The sequence below is a fragment of the Cajanus cajan genome, chromosome 6 (assembly GCF_000230855.2).
Source record: "Cajanus cajan strain Asha chromosome 6, NIPB_CcT2T_4, whole genome shotgun sequence".
NCBI lineage: Eukaryota > Viridiplantae > Streptophyta > Magnoliopsida > Fabales > Fabaceae > Cajanus > Cajanus cajan.
The window spans coordinates 23115709-23128000 of NC_138522.1; the positions used below are offsets into that span (position 1 = coordinate 23115709).

General features: G+C 37.8%; 1 pseudogene; it reads left to right on the forward strand.

Annotated features, from left to right (window-relative positions):
• Positions 1-222: 222 nt before the first annotated feature.
• LOC145958614 (NPL4-like protein A pseudogene) lies at positions 223-1152 on the forward strand (annotated as a pseudogene).
• The last annotated feature ends 11140 nt before the right edge of the window (positions 1153-12292 follow it).

Consider the following 12292-nt stretch of genomic DNA (forward strand, 5'->3'; position numbering starts at 1 on the left):
ATTCTAATCAGGGATTTCTGCTATTCAAGCTATTATGCTTCCGAAGATTTTCTGCACAGAAGTGATTTTCTTACTACTAGAATGTTACTGTTCTACATCGCCAATTCTACATCGGTTTAGGTAGAACCGATGTAAAAATTGGATACGGTGGCATATTCGTAAATATAAGTTGAATGTAAAGCAAATTTACATCGGTTATGAACAAAACCGATGTAGATCTAAATGCGTGGTGGCAATTTTGTAAATATTTACAAATAGATCTACATCGGTTTTCAAAATAACCGATGTAGTATTACCTCGTGTGGAAGCCCTTTAGCTTCTTCACACATTCTCTATCTCTGTGTGCTAGGGTTTCCTCCTCGCCAAATCCCCCCAAGATCTCTTCCGATTCTCCGACCTCTCCAACCCCGTCGGGCCCCTCTCCACCCTCCCCCTCGCCCACGGCTCCATCCTTTTCCTCGTCTATGATGGCAAGCGTCGCGTCCCCGGCCCCGCCTTCAACCCCGCCGGCTTCTTCGTCCATGGAAGACCTCATCGCCAAGTAGATGCGCATCACGCACCAGGAGAATCCCCACTGCCAACTCATCTCCTTCGACCGCGACTGCGCCAACGCCTTCCAGCACTACGTCAATGACACCCTCGTCTTCGCTGTCAAGCGCGGCGGCTTCATGTGCGGCACCGTCTCTGACGACGGCAAGGTCGAGATCAAATTCATCTATGAGCCTCCCCAGCAGGGCTCCGAGGACCTCCGACGAGGAGAAGCTCGTCGATGCTACTGTCGTCGGCTTGGGGATGCAAAAAGTTGGCTTCATTTTCACGCAGACCATTAGCTTCAGGTTGCCGAGTATCATGCTGAGAATGGCTTGAAGGAGTGGGTTACTGTAGTGGTCAAGCTTGAGGTCAATGAGGACATGGCCGCCGATGTGCATTTTGAACCGTTTCAGATGAGTGATGTGTGTGTTAAGTTGTTCAAGGAAGGTTGGTTCGAGACGGAGATAAAGGCTCCTATAGTTAAGTTATAGTGTTATATTTTTGCATTCAAATCAACAACGGGCTCATAACAACTACTGGAGAGGGAAACTTTGTTGTGGGATGGTGACAAATATTGGTTATTCTCCCATCTTATTGTGTATTATAATCTTTCTCACAATCCTCTTTGTCAACTGTGTTGTTGCAGGTATTTTAAAAATTGTATGCCAGTTTGCTATCCTTTTCTGTGATGAACCTTGACTGAATATTTTCACTAATTCTAGCTCCTAACCTTAAAAAGATTATTGCCATTGTTGGACTTTGGTCGTGGACAACACTTTCTCTGGTATTTGGTGCCCTTATTGTTCTATAGGTGTAGTAGGTAATCTCCTTTGTCATGTATTCTTTCTGTTTTTCTGTGTGATATGGTAATATACATATATGTACTTTCCTTGTATTTGTGTGATATTATACGCTTTGAATGAATACCTTCTACTGATGCATGCCTGTTGTTATGATGTGAATGCTCAAATAAAATTCTTTAGGAACTCAAGTTGGATCCAAGAGTTAGGACTTATAATTAGGACTAAAACTTGACAATCTGTCCTGAAATATCAAAAAAATCTTCGAGTTTAATTCTAAACTTTCAATCTACGCTACTTTATTGATGCTATTTCAATCCGATGCAGTAAAGATCCAGGTTATATAAAACGGCCAGGAGACTTGGGTACTCAAAGTGATACCGAGGTATGTGGTTATTTCATGGCTTTTGTGTAAAACAATGTTGCTTTTGAGTGAACTATCATTTTGGACGGCTCCTCTCTTTCTTTTTTATTTATTTATTTATTAATTTTATGGTAGTATGTTGGGGTATAAACATATGAACATTGCAATTACACTGCAATCGCACATGTTGCAAATTAGATATCATATAGTTAGAAATGACTTGGTTTTATTTCAGCTGACAATGGATGTGATGGATGTGATATCAATACTTGATACAACTCCTTAAGATGACAACATAATGTGTGTTACGTTACATCACTCATAATGTGTGTTAGGTTGTCAATAAAGTAGTTGTTCTTTTCATAATGGCTCTTGTAGATGGCTTTTGAATTGTATGGTATGCTTGCTGGTAATGTCAGTCCTATGACTGGAGAGAATGTATTTACATCGGTTATGCAATAAAATGATGTAGAATTGCATATAGATTTACATCGGTTATAATAAGAACCGATGTAGATTTATGATTATTCTACATCGATTTTAAAACCGATGTAAAATTGTACACATTTACTACGTCACTCTCTTCTACATCGGTTTTAGAACCGATGTAGATGATGTTAAAGAACCGATGTAAATAGCATGTCTTGTAGTAGTATATATTCTAAGTAACTTTTTGATTACCTTTGTTATTTTTTTCAATTACAGGGAAGCAATGCAAGAATGCAGAATATACTACTAAGAATGTAACACCCCAAATTTTTCTACTAATACTACGAATAATTATTATTTATTTTTGTATTTATGAAGATTATTTCCTTATAATTATTTTGATTAATTAAATGGGTTTGATTGAATTTTTAAAGGTTTTTAATAATAATCATTTATGAAAATTATTTTTTATAATATTATTAATTATGATATTTTGTTATAATTATTATTTGAAGAAAATCATGTTTTAAATTGTATTGATATTTTATTTTAATTTGATATATATATATATATATATATATATATATATATATATATATTTGTTATTTATTTATTTATTAATTAGTAATTATGGATTTTCATAGCCCTGGAACGGGCCGTTCCAACTCGAGCATGCATGGGTAAAATTTGAACCCAGAACGAGCCGTTCCACTTTGCGAACGGCCCGTTCCGGATGTGGTTTTAAAGAACAAAGTATTGACTCAGAACGGGTCGTTCTGGTTTTGGAACAGGCTGTTCTGGGAAGGGCTTTTGTACATGTTCTATGTGCCCAGAACGGGCCGTTCCGGATTCGAAACGGGCCGTTCTGGCCAAATCCTGATGCCTATAAATGCATTCCGGCACTCCAGAAAAATGCATTTTTTCACTTTGGACCTTTTTCTTCTACACTTTCTTGGGACCAAGGGGAACCCGGAGGAGGAGATCCTGCTTCAGTTTCAACCCCTATTTATCGAGGTAAGGGGGGAGTGAGAAACCTTACTCTAGGTGTGGGAATGTATGTTGGGTAGTGTGATTGACCCTCAATCCCCTGTTTGTTGTTGTTGTTGTTATATGCTCACGTATAGAGGGTTTTCCTTAATTATATATGTTTCTTATATTATTTTTTCCTATATTTAAATATAAATGTGTCTAATTTTGAAAATAAACAAGTTTTGATATGAATTAAAGTGCTCTGTGGGTTCCTGTGGGAACCCTATGAGAAACAGGGATATTTATAATATTTTCTGTTTTACCTTCTGATTATTCTATTGTATTCCTTGTTGTATGAGATGTATGAATATATGTTTACTCTCGCAAATAGATGAATTCTGATATGAATAAAAGTGCTCTGTGAAAATTGTGAATATGATGTGATAATGTGAATGTGATGATGAAATGTAATAAGGAGATGTGATGATGAAAAGTAATGAGGAGATGTGATGATTAGATGTGTTGAGACATGATAATGTGATATGGGAATGAGACATGAAAATGTGATATGAGAAAAGCATGGAGTCTTGATTGACATGCATCATATGCATAAATGTTTTTAAGGGTACGATATGGAATAAATCGCCAGAGAAGGCCCCCTAGTGTAAAAGCTTTGGGGATTAGTCCTTGGGGATAGCTCGGTTTGGAAGTCCCAGTCTTGCCCATTGTGTGCATGAGATGTATCTTGCGCAGCTTAGCTATCCCGACGAGACTCTGGTAGTATGTCCTTCTAGTGAGAGTGCGTAGAGGGTGTGACCCGGCATGTACTCCTAGACTACTCTTCATGTATTGCTAGCGGCAATATGCCATGTGATGTTTTACTGGCGCCACATGCATGATAATATGTAGTCTGTGTCCATGCATGTGCATTCTTATTATTAAATGATGATAAATTACTATTTGTATGACTTGGATGATTGGATAAGCTATTATTGTTGATTGATCTATGAGGTAACTGTATTGTTTGTGTTTGGCTATCTGGTGTATGTCCCTACACTGTGAGCCAGAGTGAGATGTTTCTCACTCCTTTCTTTTGTGTTGTTTCTCTTGTTTGATATTCAGGAGACCATCAGCAACATGAGGCTGAGGATGTGGATGATGGATCTTAGGCTTCTATGTGGGATTTGACTCTGATAGGATATGTGACATCGGGACATAGATAGAATTAGAATATGATGTTGTTTATGTTTCATTAAAGTATATATTTTGGAAAATTCAATTTTTATTCTTTGTAATTTTATTTGCTATTTGGATTAAGTACATGAATGTGAATTCTCTACTCACATGATTATTGGAATTGTCGTTTCAATTTTAAATATTTTTTTTATCCAATAAGATATTTCTTTTTTATTATTATATATATATGTTGGGGTAGAGGGTGTCATATTAAGTGGTATCAGAGCAGGTCGATCCAACCGGTCGTGAGTTATGAGTCTACTATGCTTGTTTGGTAGATGAATGATGGAATGAATTGATTGTGAAACTTATTGATATGCTAGGGTGATGATTAATTATGTTTGTTGTTTATTTAATTATGTGTGTTGTTTTCTCAAGAATTTGGCTAATAGGCATGATATTGCTTAGATGACACTATTTATGATTGTTCTTCTTCATTCTTATGATTGCTTATTTGTTTGATACTTCTTTCTTACGTAAGAAGTAGTGGTTGAGTGATATCGCTTGTGTTGCAAGCATATGTGCGAGTAGTGGTAGACGAGATATTGTGCTAATATTGTAGGAACTATTGAGGCCTTAGTGATGAGTCATTATTTTCCCTTATTTTCTTACCTTTTTGTACTTATTTTAATCTCTGATTTGTGCTTAATTGTTGATATTCTGCATTGTTTTCTATTTGGGCTTTAAATGGACCGGTAATTCATATTTTAACTAATTTGAATTTTCTGAATCTAATTATTCCAAATTTTATTTTCAAGGCAGTTTAATAATTATTTGGGCTTGGAATTAATTTTTGGACTTCAAAAGGAGCTGCCACATCATCTGCCATGTCACTACTGCACCATTTTCCACCTTAGCATTTAATTTCATTTTATATTCTATTTTTATTGTATTTTCGGGTCAAACCTGACTTGGGGGCCCATATTGACTTTTTTTAGGGTTTTTTAGGGTCCTAGGGCAGCCACCAAAATCAGTATCTGATGTGACCACGTTGGGGGCTGCCTTCTCTTTGTTTTTCTTTTATGTTTTTCTCTCTAGAGCTACAGTTTAAGTTTTGCTTCCTCTTTGTTTTTATGCTCTCTGTTCTTCACGTTTTTTGCTCCAGTCACGTTTTGTTTGCTAGTTGTATTTTGGACTGCATTTTTGTTTGAATGAATACATCTTATTAGTTCTTCTTCTTCTCCTTCTTCCTTGCATTTTCATTTTTGTTTCTATTTTAATGGAAGGCTAAAACCCCTGGGTTGGCTTCTTGTTATGGATTGTAATCTCTGTTTGAGGTTGGGTATGTTTGTATATCTCTGTTCTGCTTTGTTCTTCTTCATTTAACCTCTGTATCAACGTATCCATGCTTAATGGGTTGTGCTCAATGCCACCGTTGCTTAATCTGTGAAGATGTTGATGTTGTATACGTTTGATTAATTCGTGTAGGGAAATCTTGAGTTAATATTCGCTTAGTTGGTTAACTCGGATGGAACAAGGATTAAGTGGTTAATAGAGTAATTTCATTGTGAACCAAGGATAAGAGAGTTACAATCCGAACAAGGGGCCAATCTATTTTACTTGTTGTGTTATCTATTTTTTATTGTGTTATAAACAAAAAAATTTGAACCAAAACCCTCCCCCTTCGTGTTTAAGCCTTTGACAGAGAAAAATGGTCCTTGGGAGACGACCTAGGAGTCACTTCCTAGTACTGCATTTAATTGCATTTATTTGACCAGATACGGCTTCGATCACTTAGATTTGGGTAAGACATTGATTCTTTTTTAGTGTATTAAGAGTTTACGATTGGTGGAATTTTTGAAAGCTATAGTTGTAGCGATTGAATCCAAGGATAATGTATGTTGAGAATTGGAGTTTTGGTATTCTTAAGGAGAGATTGAAGTGTTGATGATTTTTAGAGTTTGATGGTTGCATGTTGACCTTTTATGGTTTAGGTAGCATGTGAATTTTATTCTCTAAGCCTTTTGTACTGAATATGTGAGTTGTTTGGTTTAGATTTGTAGTGGGAAACTTTGATATGAATTTGAGGTGGAAAGGAGTAAGTTTGGAAGGATTGAGGTATTTTGTGGCCTAGATGTTGATGCGTTATTATGTAGGGGATGTTTTCACTCAAGTTATAGCTACTTTGGTGATCAAAGGTCTAGTTGTAAGCGTTGAATATATCTGTGATGATTTTTGAATTTTTAGCTAAGAAGATGATCCTTTTAAAATCTCATGTCTCCCTAAGAGTTGTAGCTTATTCACTTAGCTTTCTTTGGTGATAGGTTGAGATCACGTGGATGAGTAGAACTCTGTATGTGTTGTTTTCTTTGATAGTTGTTGAAAGGAGAAGTAGGTTGTAATAATGTTTTTGGGTTAGTAGGCAATGCAAGGATAAAAATTGATTTTGTTAAGATGTTTTGGGGTGTTTTCATGTGGATTGAGAGGTTGTTTAAGGTTGTATGATGCTATGTGGTAAAGGTTGTTCATGTACATGCTTATGGATGGTATATATGAAGGTTTAAAGTAGGTATTCTAATATGATTTAATATGCATGTATGTTGATATGTGGATAGATGACCTTAGGGATCAATTGGTGAATGTCGTGTGGTTAGTGAGATTGATCTTAGGGTGTGATATGATCATATTGTAGTTGAGGGTGGAGATATATCCAAGACGGTTGTATGTTAAGTTATCTAAGTATTACTATTTTATTTTATCTTATTTTATTTTATTTTATTTTATTTTATTTTATTTTTTTGATTGTATGAGATAAGTTTTCTAGTTCCTGTAAATTCTAGTTGAGGTAAACATGGATCTGTCTCAGGTAGAAGTTGTGTTTAAGTGGGGAGATATCTAAGCTAGTTAGTGAGGGTAAAAGTTTTATGAGGTTAGCTTATTATTATTGGAGATTTATTGAAGGAATTTCTAAGATAGAATTGCCCTTAACTACATTCACTAGGAGGAGTATTGCCTTTATGTGGGATAGTAAGTATGAGAGTAGTTCCAACTCTTAAGGCAAGATTGATTAGTGTTAATATTATTGGATTTTAGTAAGCCTTTTGTGGTATATAGTATTACTTATAAGATGAATTTGGATGCATTGTTGATGCAACAAGGAAAGGTAGTAGCTTATGTTTCTAGGCAATTGAAAATTCATGAGAGGAACTACCTTATCTATGAGTTAGTGGTTATGATATTACATTAAGATTTGGAGACACTACCTATATGATTCTAAGCTTGAGGTATTTAGTGTTTGTTAGAGTCTTAAATATCTTTTGACCAAAGGAGATAGTTGGAATTTCTTAAGGACTAGGATTTTAATCTTAGTTGCTATCAAGGTAAAGGCAATGTGGTGACAGATGCCTTAAGTGGGATGATCTTTCATCTAGCGATTTGATGATTTAAAGGTTAAATTTGATTGAAGAGTTTAGAGATTTAAGCTTGATTTTTGAGCTTACCCTTAGAAGCATTGAATTGAGTATGTCGAAGGTGACTAGTGAATTAATGGATTAGATTAGAGGGGCCTAAGAGTTAGATCTTTTCTTAGTGAACCAAGTGGAGAGGATTGGTAAGGGTATAGATAGCCCTTTTCGAGTGGAAGTTGATGGTGTTTCGTGGTTTCAGGATAGAATCTATGTGCCTAACAATCCCAAATTAAGGAAGATGATCTTAGAAGAAGGCAATAAGAGTACTCTTAGTATTCACTTAGGAGTTATTAAGATGGATTAGGACCTTAGGAGGATGTATGAGAGTGGTGTAGCGGAAGCATGGTGGAATAAGGTGAAGAGAGGAGTAGGGGAAGTTGTGGACTCGTGTGCAGTATTACAGAAGTCTAAGGTGGAGCATTAGAAAGTCAAATGTAGGAGACATATCCATTTTTATTTGCTTCAGGTAATTTCGGGGACGAAATTTTTAAAAGGAGGGAAGAATTGTAACACCCCAAATTTTTCTACTAATACTACGAATAATTATTATTTATTTTTGTATTTATGAAGATTATTTTCTTATAATTATTTTGATTAATTAAATGGGTTTGATTGAATTTTTAAAGGTTTTTAATAATATCATTTATGAAAATTATTTTGTATAATATTATTAATTATGATATTTTGTTATAATTATTATTTGAAGAAAATCATGTTTTAAATTGTATTGATGTTTTATTTTAATTCGATATATATATATATATATATATATATATATATATATATATATATATGTTACTTATTTATTTATTAATTAGTAATTCTAGATTTTCATAGCCCCGAAACAGGCCGTTCCGGATGTGGTTTTAATGAACAAAGTACTGACTTAGAACGGGTCGTTCTGGTTTTGGAACAGGCCGTTCTGGGAAAGGCTTTTGTACATGTTCTATGTGCCTAGAACGGGTCGTTCCGGATTTGGAACTGTAGACCCCTAAAATTGTCCGGGTCGGAAATAAGACTCGAAGACTCTCAAAGATCAATGGAAAGTCAGCCAGAAGGACTCCCAGAAGACCATAGGATGACTATCTGTAGGTTTAGAGGTCTTAGAGTAGCTAAAAATAAGAAAGTGAGAGGAGTGGAGCTCAATACGGCCTCTTTGGAGCTCAGTACGGCCCGTATTGCATTTTTGAACTGCAATACGGCCGTACTGAAACCAATACGGCCGTATTGATGTTTTTGAACCTCAATACGGCCGTATTGAATTCAATACGGCCGTATTGAAGTTCAAAACTTCAATACGGGCCGTATTGACACCAGGGGCCGTATTGCGCCTCACCCCTATAAATAAGACGTCATTTGGACGTCATTTGACACTTTTTCACACTTCTTGGACTCTCTTCTTGAGTATTCTGGGGTTTTTGAGCAGTGTTCTGCCCTAGAATTCTCTCTGAGAGCCAATCCGACGAAGTTCTTGAGTTCTGAGCATTTAGCTTGAGAATTCGAACTAGTCGAAGGGAAATCTTTTTGATTTCCATAGTAAAGATTAATTTTTAGGGAAGGAGCGAGCAAGCGTGTAGAGGGAAGGAGCGCCAAAAAGCCTCCTAGACTTCATTGAAATATATAAAAGCACGCTTTAAAGGTTTCTTTTCTAAAATCCCTTCTTTTATTACTTTCTGATTGTTGCATATTTTAAATTGTCATCATGTAGATATTTAATTTGTAATCGTTTCTAATAAATAGGGGTAATTTAGTAATTTTACACTGTTATTTATAAAATAATCCATCATAGGGAACCCTAATGGGGCGTTGTGGGGTGCTAACACCTTCCCCGCACGTAACCGACTCCCTTACCCAACTCTGGTTGTAATGGCCAAGGTTGATTTATAAAATCAATTGCCTTAAATCTTTTTCCAATGTTTTGAGTAAAACATTGGTGGCGACTCCAAGAACCCTACTTTGCGAAAACCACTAATCCATGGAGGGTCTCGCTTGAGATTAACATGGATTGGTGAATCATTTAATAAAATTGTTAGCTCGACAAGGTCTCAGTTTGAGAATAAGTCGTTCTAGCAATCCATCATTTTTCAAAACTTAAAAAGAGTCCGACCATCGTCGCGAATGCCAAGGTCCGTTTCGGCGGGTGGCGACAGATGGCGACTCCACTGGGGAAGCCTCGAGAGTCAGTCCCATTTAGTGATGGATTATTTCTAAAATAATAGTTTAAAATTACTTCATTACCCCTCGCTTGTATGATAATATGTTTTATCTATGTGGCTTTTAATAACTGTTGAATGTTTAAATTTTCGCAATTGTTTGAAATAAAAACTGCACACAAACCTTTGCACACAACAGTTCCCTCTATACCCGGGGGCATGAGTGGAAAGCCATAGGGAGTGGATGTTAGTACGGCCGGTTGTCGAATGGGTCTATAGGTGCCCGTAGACCGTTGTCGGAAAGCATCACTCAAGGTGATAACCATGAACTCAAGTCCGACAGTGCGTTGGAACTTTCCATCGACTTACGACGAGAGGAATTGGGTCCCTATAATGGGGGCACCTTGGGGGCCTCAGACCAGTGAGAACAGTTAGAACCTCCTTGAATATGCACTTTTCTGCAGGATACCCCTACCTCGTGATTCGCTCGTGACTGTTCGTGGATGAGTGAATTGTTTGTGCATTGATTATGTGAAATTGTTTGAGCATACATTGCATTTCTTTAAACATACAACATCCCTTTTTAAAATAAGAATAAATAGAAATAAGAATCTTCCATTACATGGTGTTAACATCTACCTTCATCACATTCATATAGGTAGTTTCCCTTTTCACCCAAAAAAAAACAAAATACCCAAAGAAAAATAAAGGAAATATATTATTTACCCAAGCCAAGCAATATCATGCATCATCTTAGGAATATCCCAAAAACATGATAATGCTTAGTTCAATAAACACTATGCATGCATATTCACCGCCATCATCTCATACCATGCATTTTATTGTAGATCATGGAGGGATCTAGGGGAATGCAAGGGCAGTTGAAGAAAGTGGACTTCTTATTGTACCGTGCCGAGAGGTTGGATCACCTCTGTTCCTTGATGCCACGAGAGGCTCGTGTGGAGTTCGAGAAATCTTATGGACGAGTTCTCGATTTGATGAAGATTTGTGTGGATCCAGCTTTTCTGAGAGCATTGGTCCATTTTTGGAGTCTCGATCTGCATTGCTTTGAGTTCCCCCAGTTTGACTTAGTTCCTACTCTCGAGGAGTATGAGCTCATGCTACGATGGCCCAAATCAGCCGGGGTCTATATCTTTCATGGCAATCATGTGGCCGTGGAGAGGGTCGCAACTCAAGTCAAACTGCCATCACGATTATCTGCCTTAGTGGGGAACGGTAGTATCAAGGGTTGGAAGCTCGCGATGATTGAAGACCACCTTTCTTCCTTGGCTGGTGAGGGAGATTGGTTAGCTTTCAACAAGACTCTAGCGTTAGCCGTGTTTGGGACGATCTTATTCCCCTTTCACGCTAACACAGTGGACCACGCTGCCATGGACGCTTTCTTCGCTTGGGACGTACACATGAAGAGTCCCGTGCCTGCCATTCTTGCTGACACCTTGCTTTCTGTCAACCTATCTCAGCAGAAGCAAGGGAAGACTATTCGATGCTGCACCTCTTTGTTGTATGTGTGGGGCATCACACACTTTTATGCCTCTAGTCACCTGGGGACCTTGCCCGATCCTTTGAGAAGTTTTTCGAAGATCCCCGTACGCCGCCGATATGCTTCCGAATGGAAGGAAGAGATGGAACAGTGGAGTATTGAGCACTTCACGTGGGTTTGCCCTTGGTTCCGTCCAAGCAATGTATTGACAAGATGCGGTAGTTATCCAAGCATACCATTGATGGGCCTCAGAGGTTGCATAGCCTACTCACCTAGATTGGTTATGAGACAACTTATGAGGACTCAGATTGTTCCTGTTCAAGAGGAGCTTGGAGGGTTGTGTTTCTCCTTTGATTCCGAGCATCAGAGGGATATGCACGCTGTCATTAGAGCGTGGGAGAAACCAATCTATGAGGGAGATCGAGAGCTTGGAAAGCCTCGGGTATCCGCCTCCACCGACTACGAGATATGGAGGAGTGAGAGAGGGGTTTCCCAACCATCCACCTCTTGCGCAACCACAACTACAAGGAGGTTAATACAAGAACAAGTCGACGCCTTGACCAAGAAACTGGAAATCATGGGAGCTCAGATGAGAGTTCTTGAAGAGAAAAATGAAGAATCCAGTTTCATCATTGATGGTCTACAAAGGCAATGCAAGAAGAAAGACCACGAGATAGAGCGGCTCAAGGATGAATGTGCTAACCTCAATGAGGAGGCTACTCGGGCATCCAAAATGCCAAAGGTTGAACCGAGTAGTCAACTCCAAGAAGTCAACGCAAAGATAGCACACCTTGAAGCCGAACATGCAAGGCAGGCACAGTTGATCAAGGACATGCAAGACAATCTGCTCTTGACTCGATCCGATGCACAGCAATGGCGGGAAGTTGCTCAACAACAAACCG